This window comes from Anarhichas minor, unplaced genomic scaffold, assembly GCF_050575085.1.
Source record: "Anarhichas minor isolate MPS153535 unplaced genomic scaffold, ASM5057508v1 ptg000017l, whole genome shotgun sequence".
Taxonomy (NCBI): Eukaryota; Metazoa; Chordata; class Actinopteri; order Perciformes; family Anarhichadidae; genus Anarhichas; species Anarhichas minor.
In genome coordinates, this window is record NW_027466463.1 from 16,482,674 (window position 1) to 16,495,696 (window position 13,023).

General features: G+C 41.5%; 1 non-coding gene across 1 annotated transcript; it reads left to right on the top strand.

The window, feature by feature from the left end:
• The first annotated feature begins 9,655 nt into the window (after window positions 1-9,655).
• trnai-uau (transfer RNA isoleucine (anticodon UAU)) lies at window positions 9,656-9,749 on the top strand. The gene is made up of 2 exons: window positions 9,656-9,693; window positions 9,714-9,749. It is a non-coding gene; the product is annotated as a tRNA-Ile (tRNA).
• The last annotated feature ends 3,274 nt before the right edge of the window (window positions 9,750-13,023 follow it).

Consider the following 13,023-nt stretch of genomic DNA (forward strand, 5'->3'; position numbering starts at 1 on the left):
CTCATATTCTAGTCTGAGCCGTGTACTTGCTGAATATTAGTCGTAGAGAAAATGTATTTTACTAAGAGAAGCTCTATTTTGCACGGCGCTCCTGGTACAGGCGGGCCCACTGTGCTGTCATGACAGAACGAGTTGTCGCAGCCACGAATGTTTATTGTTAATACTGAACCTCGGCTTCAGTGTGTTTGCCATCACCATCTTTTTTTGTGCACTCATTTCCTTCCTCATGCTGTTAATCATGTGTGTAAAATGAAATGTGTTTGGGTTGATAATGAGCTTTAGACGGGTTTTGGACTGATAAAACTTGAAAGAAGAGAGGTTGAGGAGGAAGTAAGGACCTTATTTTTTATTTATTTTTGTTTGGTACCATTTGTAACCAGCTGCTCTTGACCTCTTTGCTGCTGGCTGCATCTCCTGCTGTAGATCAGGAGTCATCAACATGTCCTCTTGGATGGCCCCTCGTCATACCATCTGCTCGGCTGTTCTCCTGTGTTCAAATCATGCAATATTCACGTGAATCCATCATGTTGCCTCTTTCGCGCTTGTAAATCCTGCAGACAGGATTTGCCACTCGGAGCCATTTGTCCCCCCTCCACTTCCCTCCTCGTCCTTCATTTTCTAACAACTGTTGCAATATATTCTCATCTCATCTTCGACCTCTTTTTTGCTCTTTTCTTTCATCACTGTGTGAATGTGAGAGTAGACCTCCAATAAAGTCACACCTGAAAGCATCTCTTCCGAGTCTTTGTGCTTCATGTGTCCCGTGTTATCTGTCCATCAACTCCGCCACACTCAGAGGAACCATAAAGACACCCCCCCCCCCCCCCCCACCCCCCCAGCATGGACTCAACCTTCAGTGCCTGCTGTCATAATACCTCCGTATTGTACTGTGCGTGTTTACAATATGTTTTATTGTGTGTGTGTGCATGTTAGAGATTGTTTTTAAGTGGACATACCATCTCTGAAAGTAAGTCACCACGTCAACGCCTCTGAGTTATTGCATCATTCTTTTTGAACATTAAAAAGAGGTTATTTTCATTGACATCCTGACATATTAGCTTTTCACCAACATGACTGATTTTATACACAATTCTACCAACCTCCTGGCTTGTTTTCTTTACTTGCATGGTTCTTGAACAGTATCTCAGCGGATAGAGGGAGATCATAAGTCACTGAGACACTGCGCTGGTTTGTAAAATGTATGTGTGTGTTTGGTTTAGACATGTTAAGGGTGTCGGAAGGGCAGGGGACTCGCCTACCCAAAACCAGAGCCCCCCAAAGGAGCACTCTGACCAGTGTTGTACAGTTTCTAGGTAAATCAACACACACACACACACACACACGATCAGTGTTTTAGCAGCACGGTTGTGCTGAATAACAATCAAATTATAATAATATATGTAGACGTCATTCAGATAGGAGCCAGTTGATGCAGCTCCAGTGTTGTGTTTCTTCCAGAGTCTCGTCCGGCACCCCACGCACCTCGCTCCCACCGCACCCCGGGCCTGCAGACGCCTCCCCCTCGACGCCTCCTCTCTTCTCTCCCGCACGGCCCCCACGGCATGCTGGGAAAACGCAGCTACCATCACCACAGCAGGGCTGAGCCGGACAGACGCTCAGGTAGACACACAGACACACATTTCTTCGAAAATAATTAGCTGAATTACACAAAAGTATTACGATTAATTCAACAACAAGAGTGTTATTGCTTAACTTCATCCTTCCGAGAAGCAAAAAGTAATTCACCTGTTTTCATCTGTTAACCCCCCCCCCCCCCCCAAAAAAATCTTGCTTTTAACTGAGTTACTTATGATGTGAGTGAACCTTGGGGACCAAACAGTGTTGATATCCAATGTCCTTGTCATCCTTTTGCTTGATAAAATCAAATTAGTGGATATACACCCGGAGCTGATAACCTTTTCTGCCATTTCTTATCTAAACTAGCTCGTTGGAGAGAATGACAACTAATTCTAATGAAAACGAATCAGCAGATGGGGGTCATTTGGATAATTTGGATGATTCAACTTCAGTCTGACACTTTGTTTTTTATTGGTAACTTCACTATTTTTATTGAAATTGAAACAGTCATTTGTTGCACCACTTGTAACTAGGAAAAGTAATCAATACTTTTCAAAAGTGACAGATTTCCTCATGCATACATTGCATCTTTCTCTTGTTTTTGCAGATAACCCAGGTACAACAGGTGGACCCCTCCTGGTAGGTGTCTAATACTCTTTAAAAAAATGTATCCTGTACAACTGCATCACCGCTTATTGCAATAAAATTATAAATATAATTGCCTTTTTGCAGCATAACGGCCGCAGCAGTAGCAGTGGAAACACCCGAGGTGGCGTCATGGTCCGCAAGAGACGCCCCAACTGGATCGATGCCCCCGATGACAGCTTCTTCCTTGTCACCCGGGACACCAGGTAAGCAAAGGTGACACTTTTCAAAACTCTGATTGGCTGAGTGTGTGCGTGTGAGGGGACAGCAAGTGATGCTGAGAGCCCAGCAACAGCATATTAGAGGGATTGAGCTGTGGCAGATGTTATTTTTGTTGTGCGTCGACCTCAGACAGCTGTGTGTAGTGCACACACAAACACGTACACGATGCATGTGTGCCTCAATTCACAAAGACCAATTGAGTTGAAACAGAGTGGCAGCCTGCCTGCAGAGTAAAATCAATTAAAATGTATTTAGTGTTTATTTTCATCAAAACACTAATGTAGCTCACACAGATATGAAGCACTATAAAAGCACCAGTTTTGACCGACTAATTGAGATTTTTTTATCGGAGGGAAACATGTTCACTGTTTTTCTGGGAACTTGGGCGATGTAGCAACCGTGGGGGATTTTATGTATATATCTATTGTTTTTCTTGTCTGATTTCCAATATTTTTAGGCCAATAAAAATAAATTACGCAGGATTCAGTGAGGGGGCCATGGCATTCATGAAGATGCCTATGATGGCAGTTGGGCCAGCCGTTGTAGATATAAGGTCTGAGTATCTGCTCTTGGATTGGGTGAGTTTAGGATTTAGAGGCAACTTGCTCAAGACTGTAATATTTTTAAAATAACTTTTAAAAAAGTCTCAAAAATCCCAAACAGCAGATTCTTGTTGTACACATTTGGATGTTCACATAATTGAAAAAACATGCATTTTATGTTTTACACATAGAAAATCTGTTTCTATTCATTATTCTCGCACATGCATAGACACACACACACTCTCACACACACTCATACACACATGCACACAATGAGTCAATGTTTGCACGTCTCTATGTGAGAGAGAAAGATGATCTCCCATTAAGTCTGTGTCTAAATGAGCCATGGCGCCCGGCATTCATCGCCGCCTTCAGATCACAGAGACTAAAATTAGCGCAGCTAACTGGTGCGGATGGGCCAGTGAGGAGCCAGGCACCGCTGGGCCCTGAGTGGAAATATCATTACCACATTAACCATGGCTGCATTCGTATGGATCACTCACAACATAACTGTGTTTATGTGTGAGAGGGATGTCGTGACGAATATCATCCCTTTATTATATTACACTGTTATTTGCTCCCCTTACAGAGAAAATGAATGCTTTTCTTAATAAAAGACATCAATAGATCTGCTCTGAACGGCTGCTGCTAATGAAAGACTGGGGGAAGTTTAATTCTCTCCCCATCTCCGACTCTTTCTCAGTGTGATGAAGAACGCAATGTTCACAAAGCAAAGAAAAGCAGTGGGAGTTAGGGACACTAACACTTTCCTTTACATAGGTCACACACAATTCAAACTGCTAAACCAGAAAAAAATAAGAGAAGAATGTATAATTTATATCAGTTTTTAATCCTGTGGGGGGGAATTAATGCCTGTACCTTATTTTATGGCAACCAAAAATGTCTGCCTACTGATGGCGCTATACGAAAACGTTATTAGGATTTATCCTCTGGGAGCCATGAATGTCTCTACAAAATGTTGTGCCAATCTATACTCCTCTGGAGACTAAAACAATCTAGAAATTTCATGGCAATCCATCTAATAGTCAATACTTTTCATTCTGAACCACAAATGTAAAAATGGCATGACGATGGCAAATTCAGAGGATCAACAAGATCATTAGGATTCATCCTCAGGGAACCATGAATGTTTGGAGATAATCTCATTGCAATCCTTCCAATAGTTGTTGAGATATTTCAGTCTGGACCAAAGTGTAACAGTGCAAAACAATCAAGTTAACGTGTTTAAAAAGGAAGGTGAAGAAAATGATTTTGACACCTAATCATTGGTGGAAAGAAGCAAAGTACATTTACTCAAGTATTGTTCTGAAGTACATTTTAATGTGTCTGTTCTTTCCCGTATTTACAGCAACAACAACAGCCGTTGTTACTTTGCTGATTTTGATGAAGAAAAACATATGATACGACCATAAAATACAACTAGTGGTTGTAAACTTCTCAGATAGTTTCATTCAAACAGGTTTTTCTTTCCTATCCGATTTATCATCTTACGATTAATCTTGTGACCCTTTGAAGGCCCCCGACCCTTATGTTGGGAACCACTTAAAACAACTACTTAACTGTAGTTATTGTTGTTTATTATCCATCAATGCATCAGTATAAATAATCTAGTGATATCATATATTAATACAAGTATATCAGTGACAGGAGACATGTTTCAGCAGAATTAGTACTTGTGATACTTATATTTTGATGATGATACTTCTGTATTAGTTAAGTAGGATTTTTACTAGTAATGGAGTATTTTTACATTGAAGTACTGATAGTTTTACTGAAGTAAATAATCTGCGTAATTCTTCCACGAATGTGCCTAAAATGAGATACAGAGAAGTTGAATTTGGAATGAGAAATAACAGGAAAAAAAACTGGGACATTTTGGAAAACAGAACGAGAAAAGGCGAAACAGAAATGTAAATGAGACTGCTGGATAAATTTGAGCGTGTTGGATTTACATGTTTGCTTTCCTCCCCCCAAAGGCCAGCTGAGCAGACAAGCAGCTTGGCTTTAGATAATGTGCCACCAGAACAAAATCTGCTCTTTTCTTCTCTGCTTCCCATTCTGCCTTAACTATAAGTGACCTTACGTATGTCCCGCTGTGTGATAATCCCAAGGTTCATTGTACTTGAGAGACGCGTGTGCAGATGCACGACTGTCTCATACAAAGGGGTACAACACATGCACTTCAGGCCTATTTGCTATACTTGGATGCACAGGCACATAATGTGTGCAGGGTCTTCACGAGTGCTCATTTTATCAACAGCTGGGATCTGGAGGGAACGGATGTGTTTTCCTGTTCACCAGACAAGAAAAACATCCGTGGTGCTGCAGAGAAAGCAGCGAACGAGGAAGAAAAGACGAACGATGTGCGTTAAATCTGAAAGTGACCGCCTGAAGGAAAACATGAATCACCTATACGTTGTGGTTATGTATCTCGTATTTAAATGAATTCCATTAGTGTGCCCCATGCCTTCCTGTAACAGCACAAAGCCCACTGCAGTCTGGAAATGACAAAAAAAAACAGCAAGCTCCTTTATATGAGTCTAAAAATCCTGCAGAGAAGTACCTCTCTCTTTTCTCTTTCCTCGTAACAGAGATGTGCGTTCGTAATTCTACTACTGATGCTCAATAAAGGAAATGAGAAAAATTTGGTTGTTTCTAATTACTTTCTCAGCAGCCTGGAAGCAACGTTTGGTGCCTTTTAACTGAACTTTTCGTCCGTGCGTTAAACCATTTCAACCAACTAAAAGTTTGTAATATTCTCTCTTTATTAGTTTCCCCATTTTATGTCTTAAATGCATCATTAAGTTTTATGTCTATGCCTTTTTACTGCAGGCCGTAATCCAGGCATCAAACCTGTTGTCAGCTCCGCATAAATAATGCATTCAGTCAAATAATATATGAGGCTGAGCTAGTGGGACTTGCTGAAACATAAAAAATGCAATCTTGAGCTATTGGCTACTAACTTATTGTTTATTATCAAGCTCCAAGACATATTTCATGAAGAATGAAACTGTTAGAAACCGTTGTCTTTGACAAGATGAAGTGCATCTCCAGAGACTAAAGAAAATAAATCGATCAATGAAAAAGTAAACAATCCAAATTTCCCAAATACGCAGATAAATCCACCAAACTGCTAGCCTGGATCCGACAAATTTTGATAGGCAAAACAATCTCACCACAAGGTCTATTTAGTAACTGTCCTGGAGACGGAGTTGCCGAGTGCACAATTTCTATTGAGATTGAGCCTTTTACAGACTTCTCGTCCATGTTGGGCTGAAAAATTGAGATTAAAAATGAATTCCTGACCCTGGCACCGGTAATTTGGTCACCTGGTGAGATTATTTTGTCTACTACTGTTGCTGTTACGACTACTAACTACTCTTTCCAAGGTCAAGAATGCACTTTCAATCTGGAGTTTTCACTGACATTAGCTTGGCATCCGTGTGTCTTCTTCTGCACTTATGTCCCGTCTCGTCTCCACGCCTCCAGGAGGGCCAGGCGGCTGCTGTCCCGCTCCCAGCTGAGGCACGCTTGTCGGCAGCCATGCGAGCAGATCACCCTGCGCAGGGTCACCCAGGCCCCGCCGCAGGGGCTCGTCCTTGCCCCTCCGCACCCTCACCCCAGCTTGAGGATGCGAGGACCCATCGTCATCCACGACTGACCGCGCGCGGATCCTCTGACACCCCTGCTGCATACTAACGAACACATTCTCACCCCCTGTTCTTTCATTAGATTCCTTAAAATGCTGTTATAATCCAGAACACTTAAACAAGCCGTCTCTCAACTGTTTGGCAACAGAAGGATGTCCCCAGCTGTGATGCAATAGAAACATGCACCTGACCTGACTGCAAGTGCTGCCTGTCTGTAATCCTGGGATTGTGTAAATACTGTATTTGGGTGCATGCGAGTGTGTGGCAGAGAGAGATAGTGTGTGTGTGTGTGTGTGTGTGTGTGTGTGTGTGTGTGTGTGTGTGTGTGTGTGTGTGTGTGTGTGTGTGTGTGTGTGTGTGTGTGTGTGTGTGTGTGTGATATAATGCCAACAACACATGAGAGAACGAGTGGATGTTGACGTGTGTTCTTAGTTTTTATGAATGGACATAACAGATTTTTGTGCGACTTTCTTTTGTGTTGATGGTGAATTGTTGTGAAGTTTTATCAGTTTGTATAAAGTTATTTTGGGTGGGGGCATGGGGCTGGATTACTTTGGGGTAGAGGGTGGGATTGCATTTGTGGGGACTCTTTCAACATTGGAGAAGAAGGCAAATGTCCAACGCTGACGTTAAAAAGAAAATGCACTATAAACTGAACGAGCAGCCTTTTTTTTTTTCTTCAGCTGCATAGAATTGCGTTGTACCTGCAGGTTTTCACGCTCTTGTTGAGGTTTAAATCAATGAGCTGGAGCCGGTGTTGAGGAATGATGACCTGGAGACATTGTTTCACAAAATAACTCCAAAAAGCTGTCAGTCATTCATGAGAAATCTGCAGGTCTGAAAATATAACAAGGCAAAGAAATAGAGAGCCAGCTCACATCAAACAGCGTACGCCTCCCTCCTGAACCAGTGTATAATATATTGTATATCTCATTAAAGCACTGTAAATCTACTCATCCTATTTCTATGGCCGACTGTACCTACCTAGCCCTAACATGGGAACTAAAGCACTTCCTTTGCAACAGAGAAGGGCATGGATCTGTCATATTTTGCTCAAGGCAGTGATGTACCGGCAACATTTTGAGGCAAAAAGGAAAAAAGAAAAGAGCACCTTTGCCAGCAGTTGTTTGCTGTATATTTCTTCATTGTTTCTTAATAACAACAGTCAAGTTTCTCCTCTCTCTCTCTCTCTCTCTCTCTCTCTCTCTCTCTCTCTCTCTCTCTCTCTCTCTCTCTCTCGATGCTGCATGTTGCCAGAGGGCGTTGCCTCAGAAAGTTGCTGGTGAACCCATCCTGCCTTCAGGTGTGTTTAATTATGGGTTTTTAAAAACTGGCATCGCCGCCGCATGTCTTTGAGGTGAGAGCCTCCGCCGATGATTTCTTCTCTTTCATTCAGAATGTTTATGTTAGTGTTTCCTGTATGTCATGTGTTGAATTATGAATATGCTGAAAATAAATAATAAAAACATTGCAGGATTAGAATGTCCACTCTCGGTGAGTCATTTCGTGGTGTTACATCCCGACAGGCGGCCCTGTCTCCCAGCCACCTACTCCGTCTCTCTGCCTCTCTCTGTGTTGCTCTTGAGGGAGGAGGGGTGATGGATAGATGGGGAGGCCTGGTACACACTGTGGCCTGTGTGATGATGTTGTAAAATACCCCCAACAAATGATGGTAATTTGACCCAGTGAGGAGGAATGAGGAGTACTCTCAGGATACAAATCATGTTCCGGGAAGCTTGCCTCGAGGTTCTTCGCTGTATGTGCTTTGTCTTTTGCAGCATTTAGAAACATGACCACAGTCCACTGTTGCAACTGCTGTGTGTTTTTAGTTTCCACCATATTTTCTATACTGTCTGTGGTTTCCCCTGAAGGTGAAAGAGCGTAAATGACATTATTTAGATTAAACACGACATGTTCTAATTGGATTTGTCTTAATATGCATGTGGGACTGCAGGGGATTAGAAAAAAGCAGATTTAACATGCTCATCATGTCATCCGTTTGTAATGTAATGGCTATATAGTGGCCAAAAGTATGTGGACAACTATATATATATATATGTGATTGTTGAGTATGTCCAAAATGGGCTTTAATATACTGCTTTTCAGAAGATTTTGGTCTGCAGGGGTTTACTCCCATTCAGAGAAGATGTGTGAGCTCGGGCACAGATGTTGTTCAGTTCATCTCAAAGATGTTGGACGGGGTTGAGATCCGGGATCTGTGCAGGCAAGTCAAGTTCACACACCCAAGGAAAGTGAGTGTCCTCTCGACTTTGTGGTAAAACCGTTTCTTTATGATGGGAAAGTATCTCCCCCAAACTGTCGCCACACATTTGAGAGCATAAGGACTTTTCTAGACGGGAACCAACCCAAACCATGAGAGGCAGTCCAAATGACTCAAATGAGTCTAAAGCTTGTATTTTCCAGTTGTTTTTCACAGATTTTCCCCACATTTGTCTTGATATTATCGCACGTTGCTGTTTATTTATACCTTGGTAAAATACTTTGCAGCTGTTGATGATGATGTTGAGGCATTTTAAATGGCAGATAATTTAGTTGCTAAAAAGTTTTTAAAAAGATGCCTTAAAAGCCTATTTGGGTTATTTTTTTAAACTATATTTTATAAATAGAGTGAATAAATAACAAAGCACGATAGGTCAGGTATATAAGTTTCATTATCATTAGTTTTCTTCAAACTATTAAATTGTTTGTTTGTTTTTTCGACGAAGGAAAATGCCAAAACACTCAAAATCATAATTTACTCATGTTGAACTTGGAAGTCGGAGCTTTGTGAGAGGTACTTGAACGCAGCACGTTGCTGGACTCCGTGTGACCACCTGCGTCCCTGAATGTTATCACTGGTCTCCTTCATGTCTAACGCGTTCCAGGTCACGAATTAAGTCAAAATAAAATAAAGGTCTAACAAAACTCATGATGTTTTTGTCCTTCACAAGCTTTCCCAGTTATCTGGATTAGGAATCCTGACCGACTTCCGCCGAAGCTCCAGTGGCGCAATCGGTTAGCGCGCGGTACTTATATGACAGTATACAGCAAAGCGATGCCGAGGTTGTGAGTTCGAGCCTCACCTGGAGCAGAGTTTTTAAGGTAACCTTTGTGTCGTACAAATATTTACTCAACCGTACTTACAATAATAGTCACGCATTGTGGTGTATTCAAATGCTACTCACGTTCACACCCCACTGCATCTTGGTTCTAAACCAACACATCTGTATTGATCTGTGATGATGCATTACTAGACAGTATATGCGTCATTCAATACAAAAGTAAATTTGTATGTGATACAACTAAAGGCTGATAAGACAGCATTACATGAGTAGCTGCAGCACAATAAATAAGTACAGGTAAACAGAAAAAGTACAAAATTAATAATACTTTTTATATTAAAATAAGAATAGATGTAAAATATTCTACAGCAATAGACTATAGAATATCAAATGTAATATAGTATTATATGTGATGATTATTTCGTCAGTGTAAATAATAAACATATTTCAGCCCTTGATAATCAGCCAAACTATCTTGTTTTTGTATTGGATAATTCATTTTTATTTTTAAAGTTCATACTAAATATGTTTAATGAAGAAAAAGGAGCTCTTGGCAGCTTTGGTCCGTCTCCCTCCATCTTCTCAGGTGTGTTGTCCAACAGCGCCCTCTGGCGGTGAACAACCAGAACGGCTACTCTGCTGTGAAACCAGCTTTTCACCACTAGAGGGCGGTGTAACTGCACCGGACAGAGAGAGCTTCTGTAGCTCTGTCTGCCTGCTGCAGAGAAACGTGTCAATAGTCCACCTCTGGTAATTTGTTTTTGTCATTTATATTCACAAATCTATTTTATGAATATATCAATACATCAATCATATTCAGACACGCTTTTTTTCCCACTGTAAATGATTGTTACATGTTATATACGAGCCTATATCTGTGTCCTTTGGAGTGTGTGTGTGCTGGTGTGTGTGTGTGTGTGTGTGTGTGTGTGTGTGTGTGTGTGTGTGTGTGTGTGTGCAGGCCTGTCACTCTAAGCCCTTTAAAGCTGGGAATGAACAAGCAGAATATTGCAGTAATGATGTGACCCAGATGTCCCGGGTGCAGATCTCCAGGCTGAAAATGAGAGTGCAGATCAGAGCATCGTACCTCCCGTCACCCCTCCCGCCTCCCCCCTCCCCCCTCCCTCCGTCCGGCTGGCCCGGGACACAATCACGGAGTATTTAGCAGCATGTGTGTATGAATGCATGCATGTAAGTGCATGTGTGCATATCATTTGAGGGAATGTTTGTGTGTCTTTAAGCTCCTCCAACACGAGGGATCAGATTTTGGAGTGTGTGCCACTTGTTCTTGGTGCTCCGGATTAGACAAAACAGTTTTTTAATTTACTCTCCTCAGCTGCCTCCATAAGACGCTAAAGCCTAGCATCGCCCCACCAGAGACCCTAACCCCACAACTCCTCCCCCCCTGCAACCCCCTTTTTACTCACCCATCCCCTGATGTGACCAGGTGGCTGAACAATCACACACACACCACCCGACAGTAGGCTCAGCGGGCCACTTTACTCAATGAGAAGCTCGGCAGTTAGAGTCTGAACGTGTGGAAATATGTGTGTGTGTGTGTGTGTGTGTGTGTGTGTGTGTGTGTGTGTGTGTGAGGGATTGAGGGGAAAGGGGGCAAAAGACTGAGAGTTTAATATTTGGGATAAGCTCTGATTGAACATCCTGATCAGAGCAGAATGATCAAATTCTGCCAGTGATAATCCCACATCTTGGAAAATTAAATACTACTCTGCTGCTCACTCACACCCTCTATATGTAACATGCTCTCTCTCACACACACACACACACACACACACACACACACACACACACAGTATTTAAGCAGGGTCTTAATCTGACCTGTGTCTCATAACCCTGCTTGGTTCCTTGGGGGACTGCTCTGATATCTGATGAGTTTTTCATTAACAAGACACAAGTCTAATCCTGAGGGAGAAACACAAAATGACAACGGATAAGCCCTGCTTTCCCCTCACACACACACACACACACACACACACACACACACACACACACACACACACACACACAACATAACTCTGATCCACTGATCCACTATCTAACTAAACATCTTTACACACACACTCATATACTCACGTTTATGCTTTAATCTATACCCATCCCAGTTTCATTCACTCCGGCCTACATTTTATTTATTTGCACGTTGAATGAAATATCTTTATTAATACTCTTTAATATATAAGTATACTGCAGCGCAAAAGGTTCAGTGTAATTGAAAAGAAGCTGCCTGACCGCTTGAGTGTTTATTCCCATTCTGAAAGGCCTCATTTGAAGCCTCCTCCTCGAACACGATGAATTGTGAGAAGGCATTCATGGTGTTACGGTGCGGTTGTCATGTGAAGAATTAAAAAAACAAAGCTTGAAAGAGAAGCTCAAACTCCATGAGAGTATTTTTTCCCCCATTTTGAATTAATTGAGTGTAATTATTTCAACTGTTTCTCAGTTTGTGTTTGACGGAAGGCTCAAAATACTTCAACATATGTGAGCCTCTTGGTTTTTGTGAGCAGCGAACAGAGTTGTAGTGCTTCGTTGTTGCAGTTGTGAACAAGACACAACTCAATAGTTTTTTATTGAAGATGCAGATTGTATTGTTAGTTTTTTCTTGGAGAAATGCCCATCAGGAGCCGTAACGTTTCACCTCACATTTTAATGTTTACGAGCTTGTGCCTTTAACTTTTCCTCAAAGATCAATAGTTGTGTTTTGAGAGTTTTGTGCCCATCCAAGGCATATAACATTGTCTATGGAGACAATGAATGGGAGTTTACCTTTCCAGAAACAGGGACTCCTAACAGAGCTCCTCCCACTTCCTAACTATATTCTGAAGTTGAATGAGAGCTTTCTGACGCTGTTATGATCTGACATGTCGGTTTGAATCATACTGAGGCCTTTTTAAGCCATCGCTCTGCTGTTGACTCAATAATAGAGGTATAAAATGCCCCAAAACCTCAGAAACGTCGTGGACAAGGTGTAGGTGCATGTTGAAAAGCATGATAAACAATAAAAACTATTATAAAGAAGACATTTTCATACAGTACAATAAATACATGCAGCAACAGCATATTGTTTTGACATTAGCATTGATGTGGTTGCATTTAGTTAATTTATGACATATCGGCCTCAACAGTAAAATGTATCCTTCTGTTTCTCAACTTCCTTATCATCATAATTTCTATTTGATACAATTTCATTCTCCTACTATGATGATATTTTGGACCTATTTGATTTAGTTTTGAAATATGTGACTGCCTAAACAAAATATAGGCTACAGGAAATGAGTGAGGCCT